General features: G+C 43.6%; 1 protein-coding gene across 2 annotated transcripts in view; it reads right to left on the bottom strand.

Moving 5' to 3' along the window:
• The window catches only part of COL14A1 (collagen type XIV alpha 1 chain), a 193,169-nt gene extending 188,901 nt beyond the window's left edge, over nucleotides 1-4,268 (bottom strand). For both annotated transcript variants that reach the window (XM_054985560.1, XM_054985561.1), the window contains exon 1: nucleotides 4,223-4,268. The gene's annotated coding sequence lies outside the window, so the exon portion shown is untranslated. The remainder of the gene's footprint in view (nucleotides 1-4,222) is intronic.
• Nucleotides 4,269-13,274: the final 9,006 nt, after the last annotated feature.

Below are 13,274 nucleotides of genomic sequence, written 5' to 3'. Positions count from 1 at the left end.
TTTTTACTTAGAAATAAGTTCCAATGGAGTAGATCCAACCATCCTTGAAGAAGTCTTTCTCCAGCTTAAGCAGCTCTTCTTCCAATGAGAGAGCCGCTTAAATTGGAGGAAGGCTCCTTACACTGGAGGAAGACCTCAGACTTGAGCCAAAAGGAACCGTGGGACATAAATATTTGAATAAATAAATGTTGCTCAGTGGAGTGGTAGGACAGAAGGGATAAGATTCACCCTAATGGGGATTTTAGTTAGACTTATTCCCAACCAAGGCTATGATCTTATGCGTACTGTTACAAGCAGGGCTTTTTTTCTGGGAAAAGAGGTGGTAGAATTCAGTGGGTTGCCCTCGGAGAAAATGGTCACATGGCTGGTGGCCCCGCCCCCTGATCTCCAGACAGAGGGGAGTTTAGATTGCCCTCCGCGGAGATCAGGGGGCGGGGCCACCAGCCATGTGACCATTTTCAAGAGGTTCCGGAACTCCGTTCCACCGCGTTCCAGCTGGAAAAAAAAAAGCCCCGGTTACAAGTAAGACCTATTGCACAAAGAGGGACTGAAAAGCAACCACAGCAAAAGATCATGTTTTATAATATTTATTTGAAGCATTCATCAGCGTAGCTCCCAAGGTGTCTGCTAATCAATAGACAAATTAAAAGAGAAAAGAATCACTTAACGAAGAGGACCAGAAACCAGCAATAAAATTATGGGCCACAACTAAACAACAGTAGGAGGACAGTTTATAAGAGCCAGCATAATACAATCTAGGAACAGGGAGGGGCAAATTTTAAAAAATCACATGCAATACTGAAATCAAGCAAGTAAAGACCTAGGAGGTAATATGGAGTAGTGGTTAAACTAGGCTCCAGAACACCCAAGTTAAAATCCCTACTATGCCGTTAAGTTCACAAGATAACCTTGTGCCATTCAGTCACTCAGCCAACCTCACCGGCGTCGTTGAAGTGATACCATGTATGCCACTCTGAACATCAGTTTAAAAAGGTATAAAAATATGCTAGATGAAGTTAGATACCAAACAAAAACATTTTAGCTTGCGGTCTGAATGTAAACCCGCTTACGATCCAGCAAATATCTGTGGATTCCATACACAGGAGCCCCAGCAGAGAAGGCTCTGCCTCTGTTGTTCACCCACACACAGAAAACAGGGTTTCTAAAGTAACTCTGGACTGATGTACCAGTTGAGATAGAGGTGGTCCCTCAAACACCATGTTCCCAGGTCATTTATGGCGGTAAATGTTTGGCACTCTGAACTAAGCCCAGAACTGAACTGGCAGCTAGTCTAGATCTTCTAAAACTGGTGACATAGGTGGTCTTAGCTATGGGATGAGTAACTGCCCCAGACCCACATATGGGGATGGGGTGTGTGAGGGCTGCCAGTTGCCAAGCCGCTCTGGTTGCCAGCTACGGCTGTCCCCTCTGCCTTCCCCTCTGCCTTCCAAGGCACCGCCACCGCCACCAAGGGTCCATCTCAGGCAGCAGCTGTCAATCAGCTGTAGGTTGGGAGGAGAGGGCTCCCCGACTACTCTAGAGCTGATTGCAGTCCACTGCCCTGAAACTGCCCCACCCACCGCACCCAGTGATTCTGGGGCCCCTTGACTTCTGCCCACAGCCCCAGAATCACTAAGACCAACCCTGACTACTGAAATATGGAATCTACAGCTAATGCCATCAAATAATCTTTGCGACTGTGTTTAGACTTATGGAAGTTCCTAGTGTTCAAAAGCAGCCGCCATGCAGAAGGCACTGCTGTAGTCTAGCCTGGATGTGCACAAGGCATGAATAACCACAGCCAGTTACATAGGCTTAGAGCTGTTATCTTGTAGGGTTGTCCATTTCCAGGGGGATCCTGGAGATCTCCCAGAATTACAACTGATCTCCAAACTACAGCGGTCAGTTCCCTGGAGAAAATAGCTGCTTTGGAGGGTGGCTGCTCCACCTTTCCCAGGCTCTGGGTTGAGGAATTTTCCCAACCCAAAGTTAGCAACCCTAATGGAGCCTTGTGCAGCCCAAAGTGGCTGCATGGTAGCTGCACATGTTTAGAAGTAGGGGACAAAATCTTCCAGATAGATGTGAGCTCCATAGCCTTTTAAAAAGAGAAAATAAAGCATGCTCTGGGATTCTCTCTAGCTATATCCTATCTATGCATAAATGTCTCCACAAGGCATCTGGGGACAAGTGTTTCCCACAGTTCACGAAAAGAAAAAGAGGAGAAAGGGCATTGCCACCCCTCTGGTTAACCAGGAAGATACGAAAGACAACAAATCAAACCTTTGAGCACATTTCTCTAACCAGTGTAAAGAGCAGCCAGGATGGCAACACAAAGGCCATTTTACGCTTGCAAAGACTGAAACCCTTTTTGCATTTCCTGCTTGTGTAATAGGGACTGAAAGCAATCACTAGAAGGAACATATATGTGGTTTAACACTGACTTTCTTCCAATTTTCTACCCATTGTTAACAACATTCGCACACAACTGATTCCAGTGTAGAAAGTTATTTAGAGCCTTGCACGTAACTAAAAAGTTGGCAATAAACTGACATTGGCTGGATTGTACATATGCGTCCTGACCTACAGATGAACAACATTTCTGTATGTACACAAATGGCACAAGAGAGCTCAGCGGTGCTCTTTCCTGCCCTTGGGACACTTGCACATAGTAATTATTTGTGAAAACGTCCAGACACAAAACTGACCATCTTAGCTACAATATTACACCACCTTGATCTAAAAAAATAAATAAGACGAATCCCAGTGCTTGGTTCTCAATATGATAGGCACAAGGGACCACAGCTTAAGATTTAAACCAGTTCAGTGACTTGAAGACTTATGGTTGCCAGTTTCTATGTGGTGGCTGGAGATCTCCTGGAATTACACCAGATCTCCAGACCTCCGAGAAAATGGCAGCTTCGTAGGGTGGACTCTAAGACATTATACCTGGCTGGGGTTCTTCCCCTCCCCAATAACAACATTCAGTTTATATACTGCCCTTCAGGACAACTTAACACCCAATCAGAGCAGTTTACAAAGTATGTCATTATTACCCCAACAACAAACATCTTGTGAGATGGGTGGGGCTGAGAGAGCTCCTAGAAGCAGTGACTGACCCAAAGTCACAGAGAATCAAACCCTGTTCTCCAGATCAGAGTCCCACGCTCTTAACCACTACACCCAACTGGCTCTCAAACTCCGCCCTCCCCAGGCTCCACCCCCACCCACCCCAATCACTAGGAATTTCCTAACTTGGAGTTGGTAGAATTCTTAGTCCAGGCCAGGGTTTTTTTCTGGGAAAAGAGGTGGTGGAACTCAAGACCACACAATGATGTCACTTTAGTTCAGCTGGAACAAGGGGGGAGTTTTTTAAAGTTTAAATTGCCTTAGGCAAAAATGGTCAAATGGCCAGTGGCCCCACCCCCTGATCTCCAAACAGAGGGGAGTTTAGATTGTCCTCTGCACTGCTTGGTGGGAGGAGGGCAATCTAAACTCCCCTCTGTCTGGAGATCAAGGGGTGAGGCCACAAGCCATGTGACCATTTTTAAGAGGTGCCTGAACTCCATTCCACTGAGTTCCCACGGAAAAAAATCCCTGGTCCCGGCTGAACTTTAGTCAATACCTTATTATTGCCCTTCATATCAGAAATGAGACCAGCTACTATACATGCCTACACTTCCGAAAACTAGACGTCTGTCCTAACAACCGGCTTAGTCTGAGCCTAGAAGCTCGCGGGATCTGATAAACACGAAACACAGGTATTTTCTTCCCGCGGGATAGCAACAGAGCCAAAGGGCGCTGGGAGGTGCCAACAGCAACAGCCGGCTCTTTCCGCTCGGACGCAATTAACGCTCGACTCGTATCTCTAGATTAGGCGAACTGCACCGCGCAAACGATGTAACGCACGCCCACCTCCGGAACAGGCACGTCTCCCAAACATTTGCCAATTTGGTGCTTTTTCTCTTTTTTCTCGCCTTTACATCTCCGGCTTCTTTTCGCCTTGAAAAGTTATCAATACCTGATCATTAGCACTCTTAGATCTTTCTTTGTTGAAGCGAAGGTAAGAAAAAGTTGCAGGTCTCCAGACACGGAATAACTCCCCGTTCGTTCTCCTCTTACCGCTCCCCCCTCCAAGATTTCATTTAACCTTCCATGAAAATAATGGCTATTCCGAGCACCTTTGGAGGAAAAAAGTGGAGAAAGAGAGAAAATGCAGACAAACCTTTGTAGTCATAAGTAATTTTTTAAAAGCTCCTTGGACAGTTGATGGGAGAAAACAGCTTTTGTAGAAAACTCCCACGACGCGTTAATTTAAAAGGAAAAAAAAGCGGGGAGGGAGTCACCCTCGGTTCTTTTTTAAAAGTTTCTTTCCACCCCTCCAGATCTCTTCCCTTCACAGCTCTGGATCAGAGGAGCAGCAACGATGGGAGAGAAAGAAGGCAGCCAATTAAAGGCTAGAAAATGGAAAGAAGGGGGGGGAAACACACCCAGCCCTCGAAGTATGAACAAGCGCGAACATACACCCAGCTGCCTTCCCTCCCCTTCCCCCAAGCCCCCAGCCCTTACCTTCTCTACTCAGCTCCTGATTTGGGACTTATGCAATGCCAGGTGCCCAGTGGCAAGAAGGAGAACGGGAGTCTTTTGGTGAAGCAAAGCTTTTCTACTATTAGGGTTAAGCAAAGTTTTTCTGCTGTTAGATCTATCTACCAATCCATCTTGGGAAAAGAGCTGGCCTTGAGGAAACTCTTCCCTGCAATATACGTTTGGCCCAAACACTAGTTCCTGTGGCAGTCCCAGGGAATAATACCATGCCCAATAGGGATTTAAATCCTCTCTTCTAGAAACATAGCTCTCCAGAAGATTCAAGACCAAACTGCAGTCCGCAAGAATTTACTGGAGGAAGCCAAGATCACTAAAGTGGAATGACACCAATATGAGTTTCTAATGTAGATCTGCCCTAAAGCAATGCAAAATGAAATTATTTCTTCTCCACTCGTTGGTGTTGGAAGATGCAAGCTTTCCAGTTACAGAAGGTTCTTCATTTGTTTGAGGGGGGGTGGGTGGGTCCTAACGTGTTACAACAACACCATTTGGGAGGGGTGGTGCTCTTAGCACTATTTAATTTTTGTTTGACAGCTAACTGCAGGGAACCAAAGTTGTCTGAAAACCACCCCTTTCCTGTCTTTACTTTTTAATTGGTATGAGCAGGTTGGCTATGCAGAGTTGAGCCAAAGGTACCCTTTTCTATAGAGTTCAGAGGTGTGCTTTTACTTCCCACATAGCTAAATCCACATCTGGAAGACAGGGAAGCTGATTTTATAAGGGCAGAATTATTATCTTGTGATAAATGTCTTAACGAGTATATGAAAAACACCCCAGGGTTTCTTGCTACAGGTCCCCCTTTAAGGTCAACATAACAGTGAGGTCAGCCAGTGCCCAAGAAGGACTTTAGCAACAACTTCATAGAAGAGGGAAGAACTGTTACCACCGAAATTTCCTGCTCTTTATGACTATTTCACTTTGCCTGTGGCCACTGTAAGTGGGATATCCATTGCTTATTTTTTCCTATCCCATTTCCAAATAAATCAGGCTTTCCCCCTAAGATGTGTGTGGTTAAGAGAGTGTCCTCAAGTCAGAGTTGACCTGTGGCAACCCCTAGTGGGGTTTTCATGGCAAGAGACTAACAGAAGTGGTTTGCCATTGCCTGCCTCTGCAACCCTGGAGGTCTCCCATCCAATCACTAACCAAGGCCAACCCTGCTTAGCTTTTGAGATCTGCTGAGATCAGGCTCACCTGGGCTATCTAGGTCAGGGCTTCCCCCTAAGGTAGGCAATGACTAAAGAGAATGGGACAGTTATTTACTCATTTAAAATATATAACTCCTCATAATGTTTCCAAGCCCCAATATTTCCCAACAATTCCATCACCAGCATGATGAGTTGATATTTGTGTACATGTATGACAATGGAGGCTGTGTGTGTAGGGTCTTAGAAAAACAGCCTCCATGTGGACTAGTGGCATCACGAAAATAAGAAGAGCTGCATTTAGTTCCCTCCCACTCCTCATCCCAGATAGCTATCATCGATTCTCTTAACTGGGGCTGAAGGCCCAGTTAGGGTTCCCAACTTTGAGTTGGGAAATCCCTGGAGAATTAGGGGTGGAGCATGGGAAGGGAGGGACCTCATTGGGGTATAATATGAAGTCCACCCTTCAAAGCAGCCATTTTCTCCAGGGGAACTGATCTTTGTAGTCTGGAGATCAGTTTAATTCTGGGAGACCTCCAGACCTGGAGGCTGGCGATCCAGAATTATACGCAATTACATTTCACCCTATACTTCCTGTATTCCATGTCCCTTTGACCCTGATGTTCAGGGTTTCTTTTTCTTCATAAACCTCACAAATATGTCTGCCAAGTGAGGGCTCCCATTCACGAAGGGGAATCTAGTCCATGAAATGTTATGCTGGAATAAAAAATTGGTAATATTCAAGGTGCTACAAGACTCCTCTGTGTGCGTGTGTGCGTGCGCATGCGTACACATGCGCAGTGCCCCTTTGGAATCATTACCCCACTGACTCCCTTTCAAACAGGGGCAATGCACCAGAAGGCCTTTGGTCTGCATAATTCAATGTATTATGTCAGCACAAGTCCTTGAAATACCGCAGGGTGCTTCCTTTCTGTGCAGAGTTCTCAGATTTTTGGTCTGGGAGCTCCCAGGAGGAGCTGCTCATTCCAGAAAAGAAAAAATACACTGCAATTGTGTAAACAAAACTGAGGTGTAAGCGTGTTAACGGTTATCATGTTTCATTAACTTGTTAAAGTTTTTTGAAGGTAACTTAGACTCTGAGACTGAGAGCATAAGGACTAGAGCCTTTATTTTTTATAAAAATCTTTAGAACATTCCATGCCACGCATAGCACTCCTGTGTGTAATGCAAAGAAGATATGCCTGGTTGTCTCTTCCTCAGATGCAAAAACACCTCTGTTTGCTGGCGCATTTGGTTTGCAGAATATATCAAAATGTTTGCAGAATATATCAAAATGTTTGCAGAATATATCAAAATGTGCATTCATTTGAAATGCTTGACATTGTTCTTTGCAACAACAAAAGAAAAAAAAGTGGCAGGGAGTGAACAGGTCTAGCCACAAATCCCTGAAGCGTTCATAAACACAGAGAGTAATCATCCAGGTTCATGCTTGACTGCTACTTGGCACTCAGTACATAACAAAGTTGTTGGCCTGTTGAAGGCACTTCAAGGAACCGCTCCGTTGGGAGAAGAAAGTTTTTCTCTCTGTTCTCAAGCTTTGAAATGAGGCAGATGGGAAAGTGTATGACTGCCACCATGTGGCCTATCCTAGTATCCTAATAATCCCCTTTAGAGCATTTCCCAGTCCACAAAAGGCTTTTCAATTCTTACTTTGTTTATCCTGTCCTGGTGACAAGAACAGCTATCAAATTTTTTTGTTAGTAGCCAGAAGCGTGTTACACCAAAATCAAAGCAACTGTACTGGCCTATATTTTTCAGGGCCAGGTTGAAGATACAATGTATAAAGCCATAAACAGTTTTGGTCCTGGTGATCTCATATATATCCTATTGACTCCCATACAAAAGGTCCAAGGATTTAAGACAGCCAGTGTGGTATGTATTCCAGGTGGCTAGTCTACATTAGATGAACAAATCTAGTAGCACCTTGAAGGCTAACGAGTTTCCAGGGTATAAGCTTTTAAGAGTGACTAGGGTTGAAAAAAACAAGCCAAAATGAAATAAAGGTATTTCCAGTGACCCGTGAACCTCTCTAGGCCAGGTTAGAGAAAATCGTGCTGTGACAAGAACAGTAAATTCCTTCATTCCTATTGTTGTGCCCGAGGCATATATATTCATTTTCAGTGGAGAGTTGGGGCTTACCTTTTCCATGACCATTTATAGCATTCTCTGCTTCATTCTATGCCTGGTTAGGCCCGTTACATTTTATGGTGCGTAGCAATTCATTCAGAACCTCTGAGGAAGGCCTTTCGTCTGAAACATTTTTGGTTATATTTATATAATTGTACCTGGTCATTTGAAAGCTGTCCGTATGACATCCCTATGTATATTGGCATATTTTGTTCTTAATTTGCATTATACAAGGGGAAAGTGCTAAACTGTGGAACCATATGTAGAGATGCTGTTTAAGTACCTGCTCCACATTCTATTCAATAATTTTGTGTTACTTTTCCAGTTTTGTATTATAGTTTGCATTTGTTTTGTTTTTCTCAACCTTTTCGGTTACCTGATTCTCCTTGTGTTGGGTCTTTCTCCGCCTTCATTTTTCCTCTTAGTGACAATAATTAAGCTCAGTGGGTGACTTTGGGCCTCACTAACCTACTTCACAGGATTGGTGTACAGGTAAAAGGGATATCCATGTATGCTGAGAAGGATAGAAGTGTGTTGGATGGATGGGTGGTCAGATAGCTAATTACTCACAGTTCTGTCTTTCAGGAAAGCCAGATAGGTTTCTATGTGTAGCAGGGTGTTCTCTGGGGTTTCCTCAGCGCTCTGGAATGTTCTTACCCATGAAGTTTGTGTGACTTCATTCAAGAGTGTGTAGGGAATCCAAAACCTTTCTGATCGCACTGGTCTCTTCAATATGTCTTCATACATTTGCATATGCATACAGGGTGAATGCACTACATATGATCCAGTACCTTCATTCACCATTTTATCTGAAAGACCAACACATGGGATTCTGGGGCGTGTATTCCAATTCCAAAATGGAATATCCATTTTTTGCACCGTACAGATAAAATGGTGATTATGCCTACCAGGACTGTTGCCTGTAGCATGTTAGCCCTGTATGTGTCGTCAAACGTATTGCACGAAGAGCACTCTCAGCTCAACGAGTGTGTGTTGTCAAGTCACAATCAACTTATGGCAACCCCAGCACAAGGGGCTTTCCAGGCAAGTGAGAAGCAGAGGTGGTTTGCCATTGCCTTCCTCTGAAGAGTCTTCCTTAGTGGTCACGCATCCAAGTATCGACCCTGCTTAGCTTCCGAGATCTGATGAGATCAGACTATACCATGCTGCCTTCCCTTCCATCTTAACAATGTATGTTTGATGTTTTAAATCCTTCTATTTTTATTATATATAGTGTTGCCAGATGGCTTCAACAAAAATACAGGACACACTTGATAAAATGTGTTGACCTAGCGAGGACATGGCTTGAGGGGGCACTGATGAGTAGGCAGAGATAAAGGCAGGCCAAGAAATGTCACAGCTGCTGTGTGCACTTTATGCCATGCCAACACTAGCAGGCAGATCCACTGCCGGACAGGGGTGCGTGTGATGTGCCGTCAAGTTGCCTCTGACCTATGGTGACCCTATGAATGAAAGACCTCCAAAATGTCCTATTATTAACAGACTTGCTCAGATCCTGCAAACTGGAGGATGTGGTTTCTTTTATTGAGCCCAGCCATCTCGTTTTAGGTCTTCCTCTTTTCCTACTGCCTTCCACTTTTCCTAGCATTATTGACTTTTCCAGAGAATCTTGTCTTCTCGTGATGTGACCAAAGTACGACAGCCTCAGTTTAGTCATTTTAGCTTCTAGGGAGAATTCAGGCTTGATTTGATCTAGTACCCACTTATTTGTCTTTTTGGCCAGCCATGGTATCTGCAAAACTCTCCTCCAGCATCACATTTCAAATGAATCAATTTTCTTTCTGTTAGCTTTCTTCACTGTCCAACTTCACTGCCAGACAGGGGAGGCTAGTGAGTCTAAGGCCTGGGGCAAAGATCAAAGATACTCCCCACACCTCCTTTATTCCCACCCAACCCACTGATTTTAACCTACATTATAGGGTGATTGTGAAGATAGATTAGGGGAGAATGTTGTAAGCTGCTTTGTTGCACCATTAGGGAGAAAATTGGAGTATAAATGAAGTAAATAAATATTAAGACATATAAGCCAAGGCCGCCCCCCACCTTCATCTCACTTTGGTTACAGCAGGGGCTTCAGGGAAATAGCTGCTGCCTCTGATTGCCAAGGGAGGAAAGAAGGGAAGGGGCAGAATGGGAAAAACAAGACTCGTTCTCAGGGGTGAAAATGCCCTCTGAATTACCCTCTTCCAAATAACGGAAGAGCAGACATTCACTCGTATAGTGAATGTCTGCTCATTATATGAGTGAATGACATTCATTCATATAAAGAGTGAAGAGCAGACATTCACTCATATAAAGTGGTGCATTTGATGGCACTGTTCAAGTTTAGCTTGGGAGAAAGGCAAAAATGAAGATACCTGACTACTGATGGGCTTTTTACTGTGAGTATAATGTGTCTGTGTGTAGTTCACATACAGACATGCTGTACTCTTTCCATGGGTCCCTAAAATGAACAAACCTTTCCTACACACAGGGTTGCCAGCTCCAGCCTGGCCGTTCCCTGGAGATTTGGGGTCAGTGCCTGGGATAGGAGCCCGGCAGGGATATGATGCCGTACAGTCTACTTGCCAAAGCTGCCATTTCCCCCAGCGGAGATCAGAGAACTCCAGGCTCCACCTTGAGGCTGGCAAACGTACATGCAATCATATTTGTTACCCTCCAGGGAGATTAAGGTGGCATGTATAGGGTTCCCAGATAGCCTGTCGGCCAAACACAAACCAGATACAATCATGCTCTGCTTGGGCAAGAGTATTGTGTCACGTGCTTTCACATCCTGGGCTGAGCCATCAAGGCAGTGGTCTTTTCTTTCATTATTAGGCAGATTGTCATATCTCCTTCCTTAGAGGTTTCCAAGAAAGCTTTGGACAAGCATCTCTTACAGATGCTTGAGTTACAAACGCATCCTGTATTATATTATTTTTTCTGTACAGTTGCCAAACCAAAATTGCAATTATTTTGTCACATAAAAGCACAGTGCAAAAAAACTGGACTTGTTTGAATGTGTCATGTGCTTTCTGGAAACAGACACTTTTTGATGTTTTCTTTCTACCTCAGCTGCTCTTTCCATACTGCCATCTCTATGGACATGAGCAATTTGTGTGTGTGTGTGTGTGTGTGTGTGTGTGTGTGTGTGTGTGTGTGTGTGTGTGTGTGTGTGTGAAAATTGTGTTGCTGTTGTGAATAGTGCACATTTTGTTTATGTATAGTTCTCTCACTGACTGACTGACATGCTGGCTGACTCTCTGAATTTTGTTAATAGATGTTTTCATCTTTTTATGGATTTTATCATCACCAGGATTCTTCTGAGTGACTGGACATATTGCTTGAGCTGTGCTGAACTGCTGTCTGAGTAAAAATGTCATTAATTAGGTAGCAATATGATGTGGTAAAAAAACCCCACAACAATTCTCTCCTGTTTGGTGACTGCACAAATCAAGTGCAGTCATTCATGGATTACATTGGAGTGTGATTCTTAAAGATTTGCCACAGGGACCTATTTATTCCCTCATACCTTTATACCACATTTCCCCTTCATGTGCTAAGGCCTCATTACTTCTGGGTACATAAACATTAGCTAGCTAACTAGTTATTTATATATCATTGAATGGGTCCCTGAAGATCTCAATGTAAATCCCCTACTGTAATTTTGAACCCAAATATCACTTCTCGCCTCAGGATCACCCCTCCTTGAGTCAACTAGACTTCGATTTTGGAGTATTGTGATTAGAACTGAAGTGTTGTTTGGCTCAAGAAAGCCACTGAAAGGGCTTTCTTGAGAAAGGGAGGGGGTGTCAATTGTAGCCATTACAGTGTAGTGCAACAGAGATAAGTGGTTTATTCCACAACCATGCTATTTCCCCAGTCAAAAATGCTCCCCTCAGACTAGTTTTAGCTCCAGAAGGGGGGCAAAACCCATGATGGTGCATATCCCTTTTTTTCTGTCTTGGGGCTGTTTTTGAATCAAGGAAAGTACATGGTGGTAAACTGCCTCTCACCAATATTACAGCTAGTGAATATGGGGCTCCACTGTGAAGGCTTTATAGAGCTAGATAACACATTGGAAATTGCAGTTTTGGAACTCCAGTGCCTTGTGTCATTTGACTGTCCGTTCCAAGCCAGAATTTGAGTGAGTATGTGGTTTTAAAAAGGAAGTGATCAGAGTGAAAATGAAAATCAAATACTTACAGCAAGTACAGTTCAGATCTGGGAAGAAATTCAAGAAGAAACAAAAGAACAGTTCTGTGACTGGCATTATAAAATCTTCTTTTCTTAACAAATTAGCAACCCACAAACAAACAAAAATGGTTACAGATAATTAGGCAAATGTAACAAATGTGTGTGTGGGGGGGTCAAACTTAAAGATGGTTAAAATATAATATTCTTCCAAATTAACTAAGATTATCTCACCATATTTGACAGTTGTGATCTTCTCCCCTTGGGGAGGTTGCTTTTCATTAGAATCCAGAGATGGGACTTGTTTGACCACCGAAAAAGCCACATTTTACAGACAAAAAACACATAACATTTATTCATAGGGTTTTTTTTAAAGGATCACTTTATTCAGAAAATAACGCTGAGTTTGGTGGTAGAGTACCTCCATTGCTACATCACTAACTATAAGCAATCTGTGGTACAAAACAAAGACCCAAGAGGAGCATTACCATACTTGGTGGTGACAGGAACAATTCCAGCTTCTGCCAGTGAGTGCCTATAAAGGTGATACGATGCCTTTACCAAGGCCATTCGAAGACTGTTCTCTAGTAAGGGCACGACATCTGCTTCACCCTTCTGTAGGGTTGTATGCCAACTGGCCTCCCCTTTTAACAGAAGCTTAATGGGATGTTATTTACCAGGTGCATGTTATTTATCTCCATGTCATGAAAAGCTTCAGCTCCCCATTTCTATACATCAAGCCTCCATTAAAGGAATGGGACTTTTTTTTCCCCTCCAGATTTTTTGACAACCATATTCTTCGGCTGTGTTCAGTGGTAAGAGCTACAATCCTCCCAGTGGAATTATTGCAGAAGCCGAATGATAATAGCTGGTGAATGCAAACCCCACCTATTCAATCACGGCCATTGTCATTCACCGGCTATCATTCGGCTTCTGCAATCACTTCACTCTCCCAAGATACAAGGACAGATGGACTCACATTCTAGCTATATCTGAAGAAGTGAGCAGTGGCTCACAAAAACTCATACCCTACCGCAAATTTTGTTAGTCTTATAGGTGCTACTGGTCTATTGCTTTGTATATCTGAGTGAGAGGTTGGTCTGTCTAAATCAGGCAAGCTGTGTGGAAAGGCCTGAATGAATCTAAGTCCATGTGGAGTTTATTCTCTTAAAGATCTGTGTGGAAAAT

Source organism: Eublepharis macularius, chromosome 7, assembly GCF_028583425.1.
Source record: "Eublepharis macularius isolate TG4126 chromosome 7, MPM_Emac_v1.0, whole genome shotgun sequence".
Taxonomy (NCBI): Eukaryota; Metazoa; Chordata; class Lepidosauria; order Squamata; family Eublepharidae; genus Eublepharis; species Eublepharis macularius.
This window is presented reverse-complemented; position numbering and strand designations above follow the sequence as displayed.